Here is a 20,660-nt window from a genome sequence, read left to right as displayed (position 1 = left end):
TAATTACCTCCCCAAAGCCCAGCCTCCTAATACGGACTCTAACACCATAGGGCTTCCCACTATGAATTTGGGGAGGGTGCAAACATGCAGTTCTTAGCACCTTTATCTAGTAACAACCAGTGTCCCTTGGATAAAAACCTAGCTTCTAGAAAAAGACTTAAAAAATTGTGCCTTGGTTCTTGTCCAAATTGTCTGTCTGGACTTGTTAAAAACAAGGCACACTGGACTATTTCCTCTAAAGATTTGTTTATTCTTACCCTATTATATTCACAGAATTTTTACAGAATGACATCCACAAGCCTCCTAATAGCTTAATCTATTATAGGAGGCTTTATAACACTGTTGGTAAAAGCATGTGCTTTGAAATCATACAGTCGAATTTATGAACAAAGCTAATGCCAAGTGCTTTATGTACATTATATAATTTGAGCTGCACGAAACCCTATTGTCAGCCACTCTCACTGTTCCACTTCTGCAGAGGAACTAAATTTGAGAGACTTGCCCAAGTTTGCACAGTTAATAAGTGGTATAGCTGGGATTTGAGTCAAGTCTGTCTGATTCCAGAGCCTACTTACCATTCTCTTACAATACTTTTTAAGTCCCTGAGAGTGCTAACATCTTTTCATTTGAAATCTTATGTCTTTTTGGGTAGCAGCTTTTTAAATCTGTGAATAGGGCACCATAAAGCAGACAAGAAAGTCTTTCCAAACTTCAATATTCATGGTGAGAGAAGAACCAGTTCTGTGGTTGTCAATGCAAAAGCATCATCTGAAGGCTTTCTCTTCTAACACACAATCAAAACCAGGAAAACAACAAACAAACAAACAAGCAAAAATCCAAAGCCTAGGCAGGTTCCCCTGGCATTATCAAGACCAGTCTCTGTGTGGCCGTCTTCCTTGTCCTCCTCTCTGATAGGTGTTCTAGTCCTTTCTTGTACCAGAGTGGAGTGGCCAGATCTAAGAGTTCATTTGGTCATGGGGAGAAGTAGAGGGAGAAGGTCTCTGGCCTATTTTGGCATTAGACCACGTTAGTAACAGAGTCCTTCCAGCCTTAAGTTCAGCCCATTAGACCTCTCTCTGTGCTTGGGGAAAGTCTCTGGGGAGTAATAAAGCGTTATTTATACACCTTTCTTTGGGACATGGTGGGGAAATTTGTTCCCTGGCCAAATACCATCTTAACCACTTCCATGATAACAAATTTCATTTCCTTTGTGGAATGGAAATCTAAATGGAGGTTTGAGGAAAAAAAGTATGGTGAAAGAATTAAGAAGGTCAATCCTTTACCATCTTCTTGTAGGGATGTTGATTATTTCCCCCTTTGCTTTCCACCGAATTCTAGACTTTCATAAAGTGGTGTTTAGGTCTGATTGGATAGTGGTAAATTAGACCACCACCTGGAGGACCACTGGGAACCCTCTCTTGTCTGCCAGAAATCCCACTATTTGGAGATGGGAGCTTGGAAGCCTGTTAATATTTATGGAATGTTAAGTGCTAGCCATATTAAGTAATTTTGAGTATGTTTACATTTGACCCTCACAATAATACTCTGAAGTACGTTACTAGATCCGTTTTAGAGATGACAAAATCTAGGTTCAGAGACACTAAGCACTGCAGCTAACAAAAGATGGTGTTGAGGTTTGCAGCACTTCTAGCTAACTCTGGACCACCATATTTATGCCATCTTTTCACTAGAAAGTTCTCTCTTTGATTCTTCAAAGCCCTTGGTTTTCAGGAATTAATCTTCGACTGTAGATTTCACAGGAAGGAACTACCACGTGAAACTTTGTGGCTGAAATTAGAGATTTGGAGCTTGAGAGAGGCACAGAGGAGGGTTTCGTAGGTAAACTTCATGTCGTTTGTGGGGTCCTGAAAGTCTGTCTTCAAATTCTTTGTCCTGTTGACTTTCCATATTAGTTCAAATGTCATACAAGTTTCCCTTGGGGGTTAAATTAAATAATTTCTATGAAAAGTTAAAAAAAGAAAAGGAGAGAAAGTAAATAAAGGACTGAAAGAGAGGGTTAAAAAGCCAACTCAGGTCTTATACTTAGGTATCAGAGTTTTGTTCAACCTAAACAGGCCTTGGTACAATGTGAAGAAGGCAGGGTTGAGTTTGGTAATTGTTAGCAAGCCTGTCCATGTTCAGTGTTCATGAAACCATGGTTAGGAGTGTAACCGAACTCTAGGGGTGGGTTCGCTGCTTGGGGTGCATCAAATTGGAACACAACCCAAGGAAGTGCTGGATGGAGGACTTTTTATTACTTGTTACAATTGAAGAGACAGGGAGATAGCTCTCAAAGCATGGTGTGCCCATGGGGTCAGTACAGGAAGCTTTCATTCAGTATATTAGGGGGTGGAGGCAGGGAGCTTGCATATACATTAAGGAACTTACACATACTCTGTTATTTAGGTACTTCTGGTTCAGTTGTGCATGTTCGTGTGTCAACATGCCAGTGTATACATAGTATGCTCAAAAAATGATGGAAAACCCCATCCATAGGAGGAGATCTTTGTATTATAATGAGCTAAAGGTAACTTCAGGACAATTCAGGGGGGCTTCTGTGCAGGTCGTCAGCTCCCATCCAGCTCAAACTGGCTCACAGAAGGGGCTATCAGGTGAAACACCCAGCTGGTCATTTCCTTGGCCAGAACTGTTGGTTCTGCAACACAAAACACATTCCTTCCCTGCTTTTGTCCCTTCCCCTTCTCCCTTCTGCTGATAGCTTTCACCCCTCTTATTTGAATAACTTCCTGTTGTATCCTAGCTAACCAAAGTTCACTTAACAGATTTACCAGATCAGTTAGTGAGTTGTAAAGTCCAAAAGGAAACAGGCACAGTCCAGTTGGGACAGGGACAAAAGAAAAGTCTGGGGATGGCGAGCCGGGCAGGCCCCTATGAAGCAGGCACGGGCAGGGGAAGGGTGGTACCAGGAGTCTAGGGAACGGGGCACGTTTGGGTTACCCAAAGATCACAAAAATCAACTCTGCTCTCTTCAAATGCTTCCCATGCCTGTTGGAGTTCAACAGAGCACTGAGAAGGACTGCGCTGTAGCCTGAGTCTTGGTCCCCAGCTGCCTTCCCTCAGCAATATCTTGGCTGGTAGCTGTGTGCTTGGGGACAATTTGCCTGGCTTTCTTGATCCAGACCAGAAAGCTTGCTTTTGAAGTGGTTTGGAAAGCTCCAAAAGAAACATGCTTCATGGTATTGGTATTGGTGCTAAAGAGAAAAGATTCTGCTTTTCATCAGCTGTTTGCTTCAGCAATCTGTATCTCTCTAGCACCTACTGCCCATGGCCCTGGTTGTGCTGACACACAGACGGTGTAGCTGAAGGTAAAGAACAGCACGGGGTCTCCTGGGCCCACCCCTTCCAGGCCGGGCTAGGAAGAGGCTCACGGATGTTCCGACGCTTGAATGCAGGTAAGCTGCAGATCTGCAGCAATTCTTTTAACATGAGGCTGGATATTCTTTATAGTTTCCCCAGACACAGGAGTTGGCAGGGCTTGAAAAAGGATCGCTGGCAGGAAGTTCATTTTCTTTATTGCTACCTCCCCAGCCATAAAACTCAAAGCTTTTTACCTAAATCATGTTTGCTCTCTCGTGGGGGTGGGAGATCATTTTCTTCAGAGTTTTTCCCAGTTGGGGTTTAGTCCTGGGGATTCCATGGTTTTAATACTCCATTTGAATTTGAAGAGCTTTTCTAATTGATGGTTCCCATACTCCCTGCCTCCCTCCTTCTGATTCTGTGTCATTTGTATCCCCCTCCCCCCAATCTCAAATTCCTGAAAATGGAATCCTTTCATTTTTAACTTCATCATTTTAACTTAATTAGAACTTCGCTCACCTATTGCAATAGCTTTAGTTTCACCCCTCCAAAATAATCTCCCTCTATTTGAGTTTCCTCTGGTTGACCCAGAGCTATTCAATTCTTGCAAATAAGCTGAAAAGGGAACCTCCCTTGTGTCTTGTGATTTGTGTAAGAAAATATGTTGAGGGGCTAACCCCCTGATTTGTACTTTGTTAATGAATAAAAATCTTACCGCGAATTTTCTAATTTTTGAGATTTAAAAATATAATAACTGACATTGTTTCTAATTCAGTCTACATTTCTGGTATGAAATGATGTCAGGAGCCCTGGGATCTGAAGTTGACAGGGTAAATAACCCTCTGTGTGACCTCAAGCGAGCCATTTCCTCTTTCTGCCCCTTCTTTCTTCATGTGCAAGATGTGGGTAACTTTGTCTGCCCCACTTAATTCACAGAGTGACTGTCTTAGATCACATACAGCCAAGTTTATTGAAAGGCATAAAGCTCTGTAATGACATATAACATCACCTGCCATTTATAAGCTTCTGCAGTCCTGGGGCCATGGAGAAAGTATCCTTCGTCAGGTAAAAGATCCCTCTATAGGCTTTCTAGAGGATCTCTGGGTGCCTTCTTTTCCTGGCTTTTCAGGGATTCTGCTCATTGCTTCTCGTGCACATCTTCAATCTTTTGCTGTCCCCATGTTTTCTGTCGTAAATAAATCCTTCATCTAAAAAGTGGTGTCTTCTATCTTGGGAGAGAGACCTTTCCTTCGACTCTGCGTGCCTTTCCAGCTGCCAAGCCATCTATCCTCTCCCTCCATGACAAAGTTTCCTCGAGAATATTCCACTTTTGCTATCTCCCCTTCCTCATTTTCATTTCACTCTTTTATCCAGACCAACTTGGCTTTCACTTTCACCAAGTCCATTAAACTACTTTTGCTAAGGTCACTAATTTAGTTTGCTTGGGCTGCTGTAACAAAACACCAGAGACTGGGTGGCTTAAACAACAGAAATTTATTTTCTTACAGTTCTGGAGGCTAGACGTCCAAGATCAAGGTGTGTGTAGGTTGGGTCTCTCACGTATCTACATGACTTCATCTAACCCTCATTACCTCTTTAATGACCCTGTCTCGAAATACAGTCACATTCTTTGGTACTGGGGTTAGGACATCAATATGTGAATTTTGGGGGAACACAATTGAGTCCATAAGTCACCAATAGCCTTCCTGTTTTTAAGTTCTGTGGGATCTCAGGAACATTCAGTAGAGCAGTCGTCTTCTAGTTTTAAACTCTCTTCTTTGGGGAGGGGGGTGCCTTTTTTACTCTACACTTGGCTCCTTTTCTTTGGCTGAGTCAGACTTTCCCCCCATCTCCTCCTTCTGTGCCTCCAAACTGTAAATGCTGAATTAGAAATCTGTCCTATAGACCTCTCTGGTTAAGTGCCTAAACATTATGTCCAAGTCCTTTCTTAAAATTTCCACTTGGATTTTTATAAGCATCTCATAACTAAGAACTCTTGAGTTCTGCCCCCAAACTTATGCCTTTTTCTGTATCTATTCCTTCCTGTTAGTTTATTTCTTCTCCAGTCTTATTCTTCCTAGAAATCACCTACCTGCTTCTGCCAGCAATGAGGAGTAATCCTTGATGCTTCCTTCTTCCTGCCACCCTTCCACCATAACTGTTTGCTATTCTACCTCAAAATCACGTCCTAAAGTAATCTCCTGCCATCCCTGTTGACACCTCCTACTTGGTCAGCAAACGTAAACTCCTCTTTTCAACTTTGTGCCCCTCCACTACATTCCCCACAGAGCATCCAGACACTTAAAGATTTCAAGTAGATCACGTCTCTTCTGTTTAAAAATCTTTAGTGGCTTCCCACCCGCAAGGTAGTTCTGCTAGATTGCAAGCTCTAAGAGTACAGGGACTAGGATTTCCTTACTTATTGCTGTTTACCCAGAGCCTAGCCCCGTGCCTAGTACCCAGTAGGCACTTCACACACTGACCGGCCTCACCTCTCACAATAGTGCTCGTCTGTCTCGGTCACATTGCTCTCAGATCCGAGCTGGCTTTGTCTGGGCTGCCTGTGCTGTGATAAACTCACTCTCCCTTCGTTGGCTAGCATTTACTTGTATCCTTGATATGCTAAGTGGTGTCCAAGGCCAGCAGCATGACCCTATGGAGATGCTTGTTAGGACTCGGGCTCCCCCTCTAGCTCTGATGAATCAGAATCTGCACTAAAACATAGTACTCAGGTGATTCACATACACAGGAAAGTTTGAGAAGCTCTGCTTTAGACTTCAGCCTAAGTGTTAGCTTTTTTTTTTTTTTTCAACGTTTATTTATTTTTGGGACAGAGAGAGACAGAGCATGAACGGGGGAGGGGCAGAGAGAGAGGGAGACACAGAATTGGAAACAGGCTCCAGGCTCTGAGCCATCAGCCCAGAGCCTGACGCCGGGCTCGAACTCACGGACCGCGAGATCGTGACCTGGCTGAAGTCGGACGCTTAACCGACTGCGCCACCCAGGCGCCCCAACTTTTTTTTTTTTTTTAATGTTCATTTATTTTGAAAGAGAGAGAAAGCGTGAATGGGTGAGGGGCAGAGAGAGGGGGAGAGAATCCTAAGCAGGCTCCATGCTATCAGCACAGAGTCTGACGTGGGGTTCAATCTCACGACTGTGAGATCATGACCTGAGCTGAAATCCAGAGTCAGATGCTTAACTGACTGAGTCACAGGAGCCCCCTAAGTGTTAGTTCTTTCTTAAATGTTTACTTCTTTATTTTTAGAGAGAACGAGCATGAGCAGGGGAGAGGCAGAGAGAGAATCTCAAGCAGGCTGCACGCTGTCAGCACAGAGCCTGACATGGGGTTCTAACTCTTGAACCATGAAATCATGACCTGAGCTGAAATCAAGAGTCAGATGCTTAACCAACTGAGCCACCCAGGTGCCCCAGTGTTAGTTCCTTAGAGAGAACTTCCCCAACTGGCCAGTACACATTAGGTGCCCTAATGTATTAACTCACAGCATCTGTGACACCCAGAAGGGAAAGGAAGTGAAAGATAAAGGAGGGAGGCTAGGGAAGTGAAGCATACCGATCAGAAGCTGTTTGCTTTTGAACTTTACCTAAGGTTGACCCTAGTGGAAGTTTTGGTTTATATAGAGGAGCCCGCAAAATCTGTGAATTGTTTAATTTGAGCAAATTGAAAATGGCACGAGGTTTTCTTTGTGTTAACAAATTTTTGACCTCACCCCGAAAATCACTTTATATAGTTGTTTTGTTTTGGTTTGCCACATTGTGACATCATAGGATAAACACAGCAGGCAAGCCACAATTGGTTTGGGTTTTCCAATATTTCATTGACCTATGGTTGTGGAGTGCATTGTAGAAAGTCCAGCTAGAACACCTATTCTTTAATGTAGTTTGATTTTAGCTTTGTTGCAAGTCATTGTCCAGTGTTTTGTTGCAAACATTTTGGATATTGAATAGCTGACTGGTTTGTGGTTCTCTAGGCTTTCTATCAGATGCCCAATCATAACATTATTGCAGATCTTCAGCATTTTGCAGAGGATGTGCAATGAATGTGCAACCAATGAACTAAGTCACAGTTGTGACCGAGAGATGAAAGAAAACACACTCTTAAAAATAAATACCTTCAGCGCTTATCACTGAAAATATTTCTAAGGTGTCATACATATAGGCTTTACTTGCCAAATATTGTTTTGCCTCTGTTTGCCAAGTATGTTGGGATTTTACGGTACCAAAGTATTCTACTGAATTAGCCGGACAACTTGTTTGAGGTATTCAGTAAACTCACATTCATGGCAGAGTTATAATTTTAAAGTGTATTCCCACTGGTTCCATGAGCATTACAGCTGCTCCTTGTTTATTTAATAGTAGAGCTGATGAGTACTTAATTTGAGAGGGACGCTGGGTGCAGGTGTAGTGCCATTTAGGTGTAACAGAGGACACATTTGACATCTGCTGCAAGATCTATAGATAAAGTAAACAGAGGTTAAAATCAGCCCGATGTCAAATCTACATGGTTTAAAACTTCACAGAGTTTTTCTGGACTTTGAGGGAGGAAGTTTAGTAAAAATCTAAGGGGATGAGAGAGGGACCAACATTTGTTCTTTGCCTTTTATTGGGCACTCATTTAATCATCATATAAACTCTTCAAGATGGATTTTGTTTGTTTCATTTTATGCAGATGAAAAATTGAGTCTCAGACCCATGTTTTTTCCCCCCTTGGTTACACATTAGCCTCACAGTAGTGGCATTGAAAAAATGGAAAACAACAAGGGTTAGCAGAGATGTGGAGAAATTGGAACCCTTGTGCATGGCTGATGGGAATGTAAAATGGTGCAACGGCTGTGGAAAACAGTATGTTGGTTACTGAGAAAGTTAAGCATAGAATTACCATATGATTCAGCAATCCCACTCATAAATGGATATATACATAAAAGAATTGAAAGCAGGGATTCAAACAAATACCTTTATACTCATGTTCATAGCTGCATTATTTGCAATAGCCAAAAGGTAGAAATAACCCAAAAGTCCATTGATGGATAGATGAATAAACAAAAGATGGTATACACACAATGGAATATTATTCATCCATAAAAAGGACTGAACATTTTTTTTTAAGTTTTCATTTAAATTCCAGTTAGGATACAGTGTAATATTAGTTTCAGGTGTACAATATGGTGTTTCAACACGTTCCTACAACACCCGGTGCTCATCACAAGTGCACTGCTTAATCCCCATCACCTATTTAACCCATCCCCTCCTACCTGCCCTCTGGTAACCATCGGTTTGTTCTCTGAGTTAAGAGTCTGCTTCTTGGCTTGCTTCTCTCTCTCTCTTTTATCCCTTTGCTGATTTGTTTTGTTTCTTAAATTCCACATGAGTGGAATCATATGTCATTTGTCTTTCTCTGACTGACTTATTTCACTTAGCATTATACTCTCTAGTTCTATCCATGTTGTTGCAAATGGCAAGATTTCATTCTTTTTTTAATGGATGAGTCATATTCCATTCTGTATACAAACCATCTTTTTTATCCATTTATCAGTCAATGTAGACGTAGGCTGTTTCCATACTTTGGCTATTGTAGATATTGCTGCTATAAACATTAGGGTGCATGTATCCCTTTGAATTAGTATTTTTATTCTTTGAGTAAATACCTAGCAGTGCAATTGCTGGGTTGTAGGGTAGTTCTATTTTTAACTTTTTGAGGACCCTCCATACTGTTTTCCAGAGTGGCTGCACCAGTTTGCTTTCCCACCAAGAATGCAACAGGGTTCTCCTTTCTCCACATCTTCACCAACACCTATCGTTTCTTGTGTTGTTGATTTTTGCCATTTTAACATGTGTGAAGTGATACTTCATTGTAGTTTTGATTTGCCTTAACCCTGATGCTGAGTGATGTTGAGCATCTTTTCATGTGTATGTTGGCCATCCATATGTATTCTTTATAAAAATATTTATTCATGGGGCGCCTGGGGGGTTCAGTTGGTTAAGCATCTGACTTTGGCTCAGGTCATGATCTCACGGTCTGTGGGTTCAAGCCCCGCATCGGGCTCTGCACTGACAGCTCAGAGCCTGGAGCCTGCTTCAGATTCTGTGTCTCCCTTTTTCTCTGCCCCTCCCTTGCTCATGCTCTGTCTCTCTCAAAAATAAATAAAAGTTAAAAAAATGTTTATTCATGTCCTTCCCATTTTTAAATTGGATTATTCATTCTTTGGGTGTTGAGTTTTATAAGTTCTTTATGTATTTTGGATATTAACCCTTCATCAGCTATGTCATTTGCAAGTGTCTTCTCCCATTCTATAGGTTGCCTTTTAGTTTAGTTGTTTCCTTTGCTGTGCAGAAGCTTTTTATTTGGATATAGTCCTAATAGTTTATTTTTGCTTTTGTTTCCCTTGTCTCAGCAGACATATCTAGAAAGAAGTTGCTACGGCAGAGGTGACTATGTTCTCATCTAGTATTTTGATGATTTCCTGTCTCACATTTAGGTCTTTCATCCATTTTGAATTTATTTTTATGTATGGTGTAAGAAGGTGGTCCAATCTCATTCTTTTACATGCAGCTAACCAGTTTTCCCGACACCATTTGTTGAAGAGACTCTTTTTTTCATTGAATATTCTTTCCTGCTTTGTTGAAGATTAATTAACCATATAGTTGTGGGCTAATTTTTGGGTTTTCTATTCTGTTCTATTGATCTATGTGTCTATTTTTGTGCCATACCATACTGTCTTGGTTACTACAGCTTTGTAATATAACTTGAAGTCTAGTCTTTGATGCCTCCATCTTTGCTTTTCTTTTTCAAGGTTGTTTTGGCAATTCAATGTCTTTTGTTGTTCAGTATGAATTTTAGGATTATTCTAGCTTGGTGAAAAATGCTAATTTTGATAAGGGTTGCATTAAATGTGTAGTTTGCACTGGGTGGTGTAGACATTAATTTCTTTTAAATTTTATTTAAGAGAGAAAGAGAGAGCAGGAGAAGGGGAGACGGGTAGGTGGAGAGAGAGAGAGAATCTCAAGTTCGTACCATGCTCAGCACAGAGCTTGATGTGGTACTCGATCCCACAACCTTGAGATCATGATCTGAGCAGAAATCAAGGGCCAAACCCTCAACTGACTGAGCCACCGAGGTGCCCCGGGTAGTATTTTAACAAACTTGTTCTTCCAACCCATCAGCATGAAGTGTCTTTCCATTTTTCTGTGTTGTCTTCAGTTCCTTTCCTCAGTATTTTGTAGTTTTCAGAGTACAGGTCTGTCACCTCTTGGGTTAGGTTTATTTCTATGTATCTTATTGTTTTGGGGGCACTTGTGAATGGGATCGATTCTTAATTTCTCTTTCTGCTGCTTCATTATTGGTGTATAGAAATGCAACAGATTTCTATATGTTGAATTTGTATCCCACAAATTTACTGAATTGGTGTATCAGTTCTGGTAATTTTTCTGGTGGAGTCTTTTGGGTTTTCTATAGAGAATATCATGACATCTGCACAGAGTGAAAGTTTTACTTCTTCCTTGCCAATTTGGATGCCTTTCATTTCTTTTTGTTGCCTGATTGCTGTTGGTAGGACTTCCAGTACTATCTTGAATAACAGTGGTGAGAATGCACAAAAAGAATGATATTTTGATACTTGTTACAACACAGATGAACCTTGACAATATGTACTAAGTGATGTAAGCCAGACACAAAAAGACAAATATTATATGATTCCACTTGCATGAAGTGCCAATAATAGGTAAATTCATAGAGACAGAAAATAAAGGTCACGAGGGACTGGGGAGTTATCGTTGAGTCGGTACAGAACTTTTCTGTGTGGGATGATGGAAAAAAGTCCCAGAGTTGGATGGCGGTGATGGCTGCACAGCATTGTGAATGTACTTATGCCACTGAGTTGTTCACTTAAAAAAGGGTTAAGATGGTAAATTTTATGCTGTTTGTGATACAGTTAAACACATTGCTTGAGCTCCACTATCAGATGCACTTTAATAATTGACTTGGGGTGGAGCCCGGTCATTTGTGTTCCCCAGGCACTCTCTGCTTTCAGTCTGTCCTTTTCAGCACTATTCTAGGATCCCTCTTGGTTCCCAACTCAGGCCTGAAGAACTCCTAAAAAGTCCATACATGAAATCCAGGAATGCTTCTTCCTTTTATCACTTCAACCCTCTACACTCAACCTTAGTTAGGAGCTAGGAGAAAACCAAGATAACTAAAACTTTGCTGTAGGCTACCAAAAATGTGAAAGATCACTGGTTATTAATCCATATGACTCCATAGAAAATAGAATTTAGACTGGTTGAAGGATCTCTAAAATCCTCCCACCTACTCATGCATCTGTATGTCAAAAATTTATTTATTTGTACTAAATCTATGGTGGGGAAAGAGTAATGAAGAGAGCCAGAAGCTACTCCGAGACCTTATAAAAGACCTCTGGGCTTGTAACTCCAAGGGCCAGATGCAGTGAGGGAAATTGATGGTTTTTATGTTCTTTCTTCTCCTTTATTGCTTCTATTCTCCCCTTTGTCCCCTGCAGCTTCCCCTGAAGTCCTGGGTCCTGAGCTATCCTCAATTCTAATCATCTACCTTCTACCTCTTGAATGAAGAAGCAAGGTTTAAGTCAGGGTGCTGAGCTGTATTAAGTTATATTCAAGAATCATGATTTGTACCATATTGGCTCCCAATGCCAGAGAAAGAAGGGGTATGACTGTAATGGATATATCACTAGGAGCCATCATGATCATGTTTTCCTAGGACACAACCTACATATGATTTCTATTCAGGCCATCACAGCATTTGACATACATTCCACTTTCCTCTTGTGTAAAATATAGTCATAGAATAGGGAGTCTCTTTAAACTATGATTGTATGCTTTTAAAAATTATTATTTGAGAGAGAGAGACAGAGACAGAGAGAGAGAGAGAGACAGAGAGAGAGAGAATCCTAAGAAGGTTCCATTCTCAGCATGGAGCCCAACATGGGGCTTGTCCCTGGGATCAGGACCTGAGACAAAATCAAGAGTCAGATGCTCAACTGATTGTGCCACCCAGGTGCCCCTAAGGTTGTATATTTTTATGTCAGAACTTCTTTTTCTCTGGGGCCTGCTAGGTGTAGTTTCTTCATTGGCTTGGCCAAACCTTCTTTCTTTCCTCTCCTTCTACTTTTTTCCTTTTGATTGATCCAATATATATTAAACTTTTTTTTTTACCCACTATCTCCTTTCATGCAGCTAGTCTCAGATAATGTTTCTGTTGGGAATAATGAAAAATAGACAAGACTGTATATAGTTAAAGTATGTCTTCTATTTATTTGGTGGCAATGTTCTGGTAAGGGAGTACAAGTGCTTCTTTTTAAATCATCGTTTAATCACTGGGCAGAGCAAGTAAGGCAAAATTAGAGTCTAGAATCTGGCATCTGTCAAACTCAGGTATCTTCTCACTGATTTTTATTGAGTCCTTTCTTATATATTTGATTACTAGTTGATAACTATTGGTAGCTTGAAAAGAAGCATGGTGAGAGTATTTACATCACAGGAGTCAGCAAATTGTACAAATCCATCCACCACCCCCCCATTGGTTTACCAGCATGTCACTTTTATTCTTCTTGTAAGTATTCAGAATTTCTATAAATATTCATAGCCATCCCTACACTCCCTGTCTCACTCAGAATAAGCCCAAGTGCTGCTAGTATCCAAAATCTATAAAGAGCTCACCAAACTCCACACCCGAAAAACAAATAACCCAGTGAAGAAATGGGCAGAAAACATGAATAGACACTTCTCTAAAGAAGACATCCGGATGGCCAACAGGCACATGAAAAGATGTTCAGCGTCGCTCCTTATCAGGGAAATACAAATCAAAACCACACTCAGATATCACCTCACGCCAGTCAGAGTGGCCAAAATGAACAAATCAGGAGACTATAGATGCTGGCGAGGATGTGGAGAAACGGGAACCCTCTTGCACTGTTGGTGGGAATGCAAATTGGTGCAGCCGCTCTGGAAAACAGTGTGGAGGTTCCTCAGAAAATTAAAAATAGACCTACCCTATGACCCAGCAATAGCACTGCTAGGAATTTACCCAAGGGATACAGGAGTGCTGATGCATAGGGGCACTTGTACCCCAATGTTTATAGCAGCACTCTCAACAATAGCCAAATTGTGGAAAGAACCTAAATGTCCATGAACTGATGAATGGATAAAGAAATTGGGGTTTATATACACAATGGAATACTACGTGGCAATGAGAAAGAATGAAATATGGCCTTTTGTAGCAATGTGGGTGGAACTGGAGAGTGTGATGCTAAGTGAAATAAGCCATGCAGAGAAAGACAGATACCATATGGTTTCACTCTTATGTGGATCTTGAGAAACTTAACAGAAACCCATGGGGGAGGGGAAGGAAAAAAAAAAGAGGTTAGAGAGGGAGAGAGCCAAAGCATAAGAGACCCTTAAAAACTGAGAACAAACTGAGGGTTGATGGGGGGTGGGAGGGAGGGGAGGGTGGGTGATGGGTATTGAGGAGGGCACCTTTTGGGATGAGCACTGGGTGTTGTATGGAAACCAATTTGACAATAAATTTCATATATTGAACAACAACAACAACAACAAAAAGAATAAGCCCAAGTGCTTTGGCCAGTAAGGCCCTAAATGAGCTGACCTAACCCACCCTTTGACCTGTCTCCTCCTGTTCACCCCACTCCTAATGTTGCTGTGCTCCATGAACATGGCTAGACATGATTCTCCTGAGGGCATTTTTCTGCTGTTTGCCTCCTTCCCCCAGACATCTGCAGAGTCTGCCTCAGTCATCTTCTCAGTGAGATTTTCTGTTTTTGTTTCTTATTAATGCTCTAACCAGTTAACACAAATTCAGCGACTTAAAAGAACGCACATTTTCTTTCAGTGAGAATCCATTTCTTTACCTTTTCCAGCTTCTAGAGGATGCTCATATTCCGTGGCTCATGGCACTTCTAGCCAGCAACTGTCACTCCAACCTCTAGTGTCATATCTCCTGCCTCTGAATCTTCTACCTATTTCTTTCCCTTATAAGGACATTGTGATTTAACTGAACCCACCTAGATAATCCAGGATAATCTCCCCATCTCCTGACCCTTAAGTTAATCACATCTGCAACACCCCTTTTGTTATATAAGGATGTAGCCATGTTTCGGGGCCATCATTCTGCCTACTTGACCTTCCTTGACCATTCTATTTGACTTTGTACCTATTCACTCCCAGCATTTCCTATCCTTCTTCCCAGCTTATTATTTCTCTAAACCTCTTACCACCTTCTAGAATATGATATAGTTTATATAGCTATTTTCTTGATGGTCTGTCTTCACCCATGAGAATATAATCTGAATGAGGGTAAATATTTTTGTTATACACATTCTTAAATACTTTGTTTTACATTTTTGCTGCATTTTCATTGCTTAAAACAATACCTGGCTTCTATTGAGCTTTCTATATATTCTGTTTGAATGAATTAGGTGGAGGGGTTTGGGAAAAGAAAATGACGTGACACGGAGGGCTCACCAGTGAGGGGAAAAGGCCATGTACTGGAGCCTGTACAAGAAGCTGAAAAGCTCCAGAGATCTCTCATGGCAGAACTGCTTTGTTCACCTTGAAATATTTTTCCAAGTTCTGGTGTCTCATCTTTTCTCTCATGTTTGTTTTTGCTCTTTTTTTGGAATACACTCAGAATTTATATATTAGTTTCTGACTCTAGTTTTTAAACTCCTGAGGCAAAGGAACCATTTCCCCCTTCATAGTTCTGTAACTGTTTTACTCTGTTTGCTTAGTGTTTGCTTAGAATATGCCAATGCCACATATTTCCTTTTCTGATTTCATACCTTTTATTTTATTTATTTATTTTTTTTTTTTAAAGTTTATTTATTTTTGGGACAGAGAGAGACAGAGCATGAACGGGGGAGGGGCAGAGAGAGAGGGAGACACAGAATCGGAAACAGGCTCCAGGCTCTGAGCCATCCGCCCAGAGCCCGACGCGGGGCTCGAACTCACGGACCGCGAGATCGTGACCTGGCTGAAGTCGGACGCTTAACCGACTGCGCCACCCAGGCGCCCCCATACCTTTTATTTTTTAAAAAATGTTTACTTTTGAAAGAGAGACAGAGTGTGAGCAGGGGAGAGGCAGAGAGAGAGAGAGGGAGACATAGAATCTGAAGCAGGCTCCTGTCTCTGAGCTGTCAGCACAGACCCCGACATAGGGCTCGAACTCGTGAACCATGAGATCATGACCTGAGCCAAAGTCAGATGCTTAACTCTCTGAGCCACACAGGCCCCTCTCTCGTCGGGCATTTTTGGTAGTTGTATTTACTTATTCCAGAGCAGAGTTAATATATGATACAGAGTGGGATATTTTCTGTTGCTATCTGATGTATTATGACCAGAACCTTCCTTAGAAAAGCAATAGTGAGTCAGGAGGACCCTGGATGCTGTAACACCCTTTGCCTTCAAGGTGTTGCAAACAACTGGAATCAATGCAGTAAACTTATCAAACACAGGTAAACAGAAAAATGAAAAACATTTATCTGAAACAGCAGGTTGGAAAATTCATCAGTATATTTTGAAGGCATCTTACTAACCCTGCCAAAGCTTTGCTCCACCAGAGCAGGGCATGAATTTTTCATTGCCCCAATAATCAAGGTCTTTAGAGTTTCATTGTGTTTTCTCTTTAATATAGCTAATACGTTGAGCATTGTTGACATTCTGCTTATAGTTGCCAAGGATAAAATAAAAAACTTGCTTTGAATGATATTATAAAAACATTGAAAGAAAATAACTTTGCTGTCAGAACTAAAGTTGAATTATGTGCTCTGTACAAAGTCACTTAAGGTGGGAGGGGGCAAACCTTTCAAGGTGATTTTAGATAGCAGATACAGACATCTTTATTGGATTTGTCTGGAAAAAGAGAAATAAAATTCTAATGTTATCTGTTCTGGTCAACATGTGTAAGGTTCAGCCCTGTTAGCACCCCTGCCCCCACCCTTTTAGATCTTTTTTTCCCTTACTCAGACTCCATATATAGAGAAGAAACTCAAATGACTCTCAAATAGTGACCCTGAAAATTTATCAAATTATTCTCATGACACTATAATTGCTCATAAAGCATTTTGAAAATTCTACTGAATTGGTCTTCAAAGCTAGTGATAAGCCCTATGATGAAGTTGATCTTACTGGTGTAAGCTACATTTAGGGTCACATATAGTGGAACTAACATGGACTTCAGAGTCCCATAGCTGTCTAGAATCCAGGCTCTGCCCTCAGTAGAGATGTGAAGTTTTAGACAAGATATTTAAGCTCTCCGAGCCTGAGTTTTCTGGTACAATACAGACTTTATAGGGTTGTTGTGTGGATTACATGTGTTAATGTACATAAATCCAGTGTAGTATATTCTATCCCTCCTTCTCTCTTCCCTGATCCTGATTTCTCATCAAGGCTTACTATGAGGTCTGACCTCTCAAAGGTTAGACACACAATCAAGCTTGATGCTTACTAGAAAATAATGAGCAAGATGGGTGTTAGGGAACCAGGGAATGGTATTCATGATGCCAGAGGCCCTTGGAAATCTAGGAGGAAAGCGAGGCAGATCAGGGAAGTGATTCTTTTGAAGGCCACTTAAGCATTAGACTGGGATCTTTGCTCAAGGTGTTTCTAGTGCTGACTTATTTGGAGCTTGAGGTAGTAGCAGACATAAAAGATGGATGGTAGTTATTGGCTTGTCAAGAGTCCAGTAACTTCTGTTTCCTGTTAAGCCTAGATTAATTTCTTCTGTCTCGACCAAATTCATGGGCAATTCAAGTTTTTCTGACATTTATGATCAGGTGTCTGCACCATCATTTCTCATCTGCAAAGGCATCTTCTTGGGGCAAATGGGAAAGTTTTAGTGTACCTGGGGGCACGTAGGGACCTGGTACTCTTTCCTCTTCATTGTCAGAGATGTGGGTTGCCAAGGTTAGGATAGAACCTGATTATAGTAGTTTGATAATCACATCCCTGACTTTTGAACAAATATACCCTTATGCACTCTTATCTCCCACTTCTCTTATTCACTTTTTCATTCATTTAACACGTTTATTTGTGGAATGGTTGCCCTGGGAAGGAAAAGGGACCATTCTTTAGCATCAGGGAGGAAAGAAGAGAGAAAGTATAGAGCTACAGGCTTGATTTTGCTTGACTTTTGACAGTTTTTAAAATAAAATAAGATCTAACTTGAAGGGCAAGATATGCTATTACTGGAAATACTTTAAAAATATGAAAAATAGTTCCAAAAGAACTTCCAAAATGTTTTGAAAAAGGATTAGTGATGTTGGAATGACTACTTAGATTTCTGAGGCTTCAAAGTGTCCCACCAACATTTATTAGTGTCCTGATGCAGGACAATTGTAGTGGGAGTCACGAAATGAGTTGTAAAGTCCATGACCGTAGGTATTCAGTTACAGTCTAAGTGTAGATACCAGGTAGAAAGTACCATGTGCTCTGGAGAGGGGATATGGTCAGCAAATGTGCCTGGTGGGTGGAACAGGGAAGGGGTCATGGAGGAGGTGCTAATCGAGTTTGCCTGAAGAATTCAACTCGGGTTTTATGAGGCCTTTATATGAGGCATTTTGTTAGTTATGTGTTCTACCTAGGCACTCATTCAGAATTTCTGTGTGTGTGTGTGTGTGTGTGTGTGTGTGTGTGTGCGCATTTGATTTTTTTTAAATTTTATTTTTTATTTTTTTAAATTTACATCCAAATTAGTTAGCATAGAATGAAGCAATGATTTCAGGAGTAGATTCCTTAATGCCCCTTACCCATTTAGCCCATCCCCCCTCACACACCCCTTCCAGCAACCCTCAGTTTGTTCTCCACGTTTATGAGTCTCTTCTGTTTTGCCCCCCTCCCTGTTTTTATATTATTTTTGTTTCCCTTCCCTTATGTTCATCTGTTTTGTCTCTTAAAGTCCTCATATGAGTGAGGCCATATGATTTTTGTCTTTCTCTGACTGACTAATTTCACTTAGCATAATACCCTCCAGTTCCATCCACGTAGTTGCAAATGGCAAGATTTCATTCTTTTTGATTGCTGAGTAATACTCCATTGTATATATATATATACCACATCTTCTTTATCCATTCATCCATCGACAGACATTTGGGCTCTTTCCATACTTTGGCTATTGTTGATAGTGGTGCTATAAACATGGGGGTGCCTGTGTCCCTTCGAAACAGCACACCTGTATCCCTTTGATAAATACCTACTAGTGCAATTGCTGGGTCGTGGGGTAGTTCTATTTTTAGTTTTTTGAGGAACCTCCATACTGTTTTCCAGAGTGGCTGCACCAGCTTGCATTCCCATCGTTTGGAATTTATATTTCATTTGCTCTTCAGAGATCAGTTCTTAGGAAACTCACATTTTCTTTTAGGATAATAAGAGAGGAATGATCCTTATTGTGCAATATTTTTTCACAGAATTTCTTTGTGTTGCCAAGTTCACTTGTAGAGCTGAAGCTTGTCAGAGTCCTCATAACAAATGCATGATTGAGCTAAGTTACAACAGTTCGCCTCTGGCATTGGAGCCTTACGCTACCCCAATGCTTCCTGGGGGTGCTGGTCTGCCGTCTGTGATTTATTTACAGACCAAATGATAACAAATAACAATTCCCAGGCTGACACCTATAGCAGGGTTCAGGGATAGTTTAAACTTTGTGACTTGCACTAACAAGTGCAGTCTTGCAAAGCTATTGTTTTCTAACATGCATGAATGGAATGAATCAGACTTCTCTTAAATGTGGTACAGTAATGAAAGTGTTTTATAAACTGTTATAAGCTTTACAAACTGTTAAGTTACTGTAAGTATTATAGGTATACTTTATCAAATATTAGATGATGGTTTTAGAAAGTACAGAGATTTTAATTGTGAAATTATTCTAAAGCATGCAGAAGAATTTTGGAATAATCCTTTCCATTAAAACACCGTGACCAGTTTTAAAATTCCCTTGATTTATACTTTTAGTATACTGCACATTAGCAATTGACTGTATTAGTGTCTTTGTGATGTAAGATTTTGTGTAAATTTTTACTCTATCAAGGAAAAGTCTGTGTAAATAAATAGGATTGCATTACTGTCATAGCCCATCATTTTGAAGGATGGTTTAAGAACATAGGAAATACTGACTCACCTTTTCCAAACAGGCAACTAATTTTTTTTTGTATTTTTATTTATTTTGAATTTTTAATTTTTTTGTATTTTTAAATCCATATTCATCCTGCCTACCTTTATTAATTGAAACAATAGGGTATCACAAACTTTAACAGAAAAATACTCTTTTTTGTTAACCAGAAGAGAACCATGAAATATTTTGCTTTTTTGGGACTGTTTTACTTTTCTTAAATTTTTTTAAAATTATTTTTTATTTGAGAGAGAGAGAGAGAGACAGAGAGAGAACCTCAAGCAGGTTCCATGCTCAGTGCAGGGCTCGATCCCATGACCCTGGGACCATGACCTGAGCTGAACTCAAGAGTCAGACACTCAACCAACTGAGCCACCCAGGCATCCTTCTTGGGCCTGTTTTCTATATCTCAACATTATAAAATATTCTTGTCACTTCTATAATGTTCAGCTTCATTTTTTCCCTTTTCTTTCTTTCTTTGTGTGTGTGTGTGTATAAACAATCAAAATGTATTACTAGAATTTTCTCCTCCTCCGTCTGTCCAAAATGGAACTCAATTCATCCTTCTTCCTCCCACCCCTGAGAGAGTTTCTTTTATCCCTATAGTCCCTACTATTTCCACCTTGATGTTCAGGTCAGAAAGCTGTAAGTCTCCTGTTCTCCATCTCCTCTCCTGTATCTCTCCCTTCTAGTTCCTGTTTATTCCACCTTCTAAAATTCTCTTAAGGCTACTTTCTTTCCATATCTATGGCCACTCTGTAATTTAGATCCTTATTATTTATTATAAGAGATTCTCTCACCAATTTATATTTATTTTTTCTGAAATGTGATGTGACAGATGATGCCACTCAACTTGCTAAGAAATTTGTGCATAGGTCTCCAGCACGTACAAAATCAAGTGCTAGGTTTTTTTTTTTTTAAGTTTATTTATTTTGAGAGAGACAGAGAGAGAGAGAGCGAGCTGGGGAGGGGCAGAGAGAGAGAGAGAGAGAGAGAGGGAGGGAGAGAGAATTCCAAGCAGGCTCCATGCTATTAGTGCAGAGCCTGATGCGGGATTTGATCTCACGAACCGTGAGATCATGACCTGAGCCGAAATCAAGAGTGAGACACTTAACTGACTGAGCCACCCAGATGCCTCAAGTGCTAACTTTTTAATATGATCTAGATAGTCCTC

Source organism: Lynx canadensis, chromosome B1 (genome assembly GCF_007474595.2).
Source record: "Lynx canadensis isolate LIC74 chromosome B1, mLynCan4.pri.v2, whole genome shotgun sequence".
Classification (NCBI taxonomy): domain Eukaryota; kingdom Metazoa; phylum Chordata; class Mammalia; order Carnivora; family Felidae; genus Lynx; species Lynx canadensis.
This window is presented reverse-complemented; position numbering follows the sequence as displayed.